The following is a 3,191-nucleotide window of genomic DNA, read 5'->3' as shown; positions in this document are numbered from 1 at the left end:
GCTCCCGGAGCAGGGGGGTGTAGCCCGGAAGCGTGCGTCACGTTTGCGTACATTCTCCGCCTTTCTACAGCGCTGAAGGCCTGGTACTGTGCTTGTTCGGTCTACCTGTTTCGTTACCTTGGTCTCCTAAGACTTAGAGGTAAAGTTGGGCCGCTCGAGCTCTGAAGATTTAAAAATGGTGGTACCCCCTCCGTTTTCCCCTGTCAGGCTGTTTCCCTTTGCGAAGGGGAAAGACGTGTACTGTTTGCCTCAAACCTGGGCTCTTCAAGTGACCCCTGACACTAGAGACGCTAGGAGTGAGATAAACTGGTCGGTAGCCATGTCTGGCAGCCAAAAAGTCACATCTGTTTTAATTTAGAATCTCGTGATTATTAGAAGAAAACAGTGAGTGGGCGGGAACCGGCTTTGGTTTTGTTCTGGATGTTTTTGTTTTCGCGCAAGGTGCGCCCTCCCCCGCCCACTAAGTGCTAAATTACAAGGGTGTGAGTCTGCTCAAATACTGTGTTTCAGCTCATCTCTGTGACTTGGGTCTACTCTCCTTAACACCTCAACGGGTTAAGAAAATGAGAATAACAATGCAGAGTTGTTTTGAGGGTTAAATGAGATAATGGAAATGACTGTCAAGCTCGGGCTACTCATTGCCTGCAGTGTTTAATGTTTAGTGAATGAAAGTCATTGTTATAATCAGGGTAACAGCATGTATATATAGTAACCCAGGAAGAAAGTCATAGTAATTTATTTCTATGTTCTGACAGGATAGATTTGTTTGACCAAGAGAATATGAAGATACGTAAAAAAAAGTAAGAAATAGAAATCAAAGCAATATGAATTCCCCCCCCCCCCCCCCAGCAGCATGTGGAAGTTCCCAGGCCAGGCCAGCGATGGAAAAAACAATATACGGTTTAATACCAAAATTATATATATATGTGTAAGATAATGAGCCTTCTCACACTATATTGGTGAAGATATAAGCTCATAAAATTACTAGCAAGCAGTTAGGCATTATGTAGCAAGAGTATTAAAAATTTAAATTTTCACATCCTGCATTCACATCCTTTGGAATTTATCCTGACCCTAATGAGAACTAATATGACTTTTGTACAAAATGTTTTCATCTAAATGTCCAACAATGCCATGTTGATTAAATCATTCTCCACCCTTTTTAGCCCTTGTCTTCCAGTGGGTCTTTGAGTAAATCATTTATCCCATCAAATTCAGCTCAAGCCTCCTAAAAGTGGGTAGAGGAATGGTTATTTTCCACTAACATTTTTTGAAATTTCAAAATAAATAGTACAGCTGAAACAAATCACAACATGCGAGAGAAAAAAGAAAAGCAACTTATGTATCTATTCTGACAGTCCACCTGTATGACTCTACAGGATAACTTAATATAGAACAGCCATGCAATGAGATCTGGTAAAGCCCATGTTATGTTACATAGAAGTGATGATAGTATATCACTAAGTAAAAGCAGTATGCAGTAGCTAGTATATGAAGTATTATAAAGGCTGTAAAATATATTCACATTTAGAACATATAGATATAAATGGAAGAAACCATGCAAAATATAGTCATTTGTAATCTGAGGCTATTTTCATTTGCTCTACTACATGCATTTTTGAATTAGCAAGTTTAACTTTTTGGATAAAAGTTTTTTCTTTTTTTAATTCTCATGGGAATACTTACTCATTATTCTCTCAACTATCTTTATCACTTAACTTTAAAAATTCTGGCTGCACAGCATGTCCTTATCCAAATAACTGGATTTCACATAGGAGTGAGTCTTTTTAAAAGAAGATCGCTGTAATAAGCAGTTTAATGGCATGGTTAGAAATACAGCCTTTACAGCCACATTACCTGAGGATGAGCCCAGCCTGACTGGGATATACAGAGTTTGTATAAGATACTTAACCTTCTTTATACCTAACTTATTATCTGTAAAATGGGGATAGTAATAATGCCAGTCTCAATGGGTCTTACCCAGGAGTTGGCACCCTAAGTTATGTAGTAAATTTAAATGTTATTATGAAAAATTTATTGCCCAAATAACAATGAATATTTTTAAAAATAGGTATTAAATACTTGGTGCATTTGCTCCTGTACTCTGATTTTCATCACTAAAGGACATTTTGAAAGGAAAATTACTGCCAAAGCTTGCAATTGTTTGGTTAACAATGATTTCCTGAGTTCCATTTCAGTCTCTGTGATAACAGATATGAAGGCCGTATCCTTTAAAAGTCCAGGAGAACTCTGAATAGGTGATAATTCTTCTGTAGTGATTTCTGGTTGTACTCACCAATGATACTGGAGCTAAGGAATTTTTCTATGTTTAATTTTCTCTTGAAAACTTAGCTTTGCCGCACATTCTGGTTTTTTCTTTAACTGTAATGGTAAATCACCTCGATCCTAAGAGTAATCAACCATACGGCAAAATTTCTTTCAGAGGAAGTTTGCATCAAGGTTAAGGCCTTTCAAACAGTAGAGTCTATTTTCACTCCCCTTGAAACTGTGGAATTTTGTGACTTCCTTAATGAGCAGAAAATAGCAGAAGTCACCCTCTACGACCTCCAGGTGAGGTCATAAAAGGCATTGTTTTCCACCTGGCTTTCTTTCTCTTGGAACTTTACCTAAATTGAAGATTTATGGGCAAAATAAATGTAACTCACTATTTTAACCTACTGTGATCCAAGGTGGTTTGTTATTCAGCAATAAGTAACCATAACATGAGCCCTTTGAAGCTCCAGAACCTATGAAAAATGTATAACTTCCCCCCTTATTACACATGAGAAAACTGAGGCTTAGTGAGGTTAAGCAATGTGTCCCACATCACGTAGATAATAAGCAACACAGAATTTAAGTCAAAGTTTGTCAGCCTCACAATCCACATTCTTTGTTGATGAGGTGATCAGCAGTTCAGTCTAGAGGGTATAGAGTGTTTGGGTTGGGAAAGAATAGGGGAAAAGAGGGATAAGCCAAGGAATGAGCTTAGAGGCAGAGCAGGGAAAGCTAGAAGATATAAGCAGATTTGCAATTAGAATTAAGATCATTCAAGTCCAGTGTCTTCATCAGGGACAACTAGCAAAGCTCCCAGCTATGCAAACACCAGAGGGGAATCTGGTGCTTGGCTTTCCACACTGAGGTCAGAAGGCCTGGGAGGGCTTTCTTCATCTTCCCACCTCTTCAACAGGGAA

Source organism: Phacochoerus africanus, chromosome 11, assembly GCF_016906955.1.
Source record: "Phacochoerus africanus isolate WHEZ1 chromosome 11, ROS_Pafr_v1, whole genome shotgun sequence".
In the NCBI taxonomy this organism is placed as follows: Eukaryota; Metazoa; Chordata; class Mammalia; order Artiodactyla; family Suidae; genus Phacochoerus; species Phacochoerus africanus.
Note: the sequence above shows the minus strand (reverse complement) of the source record.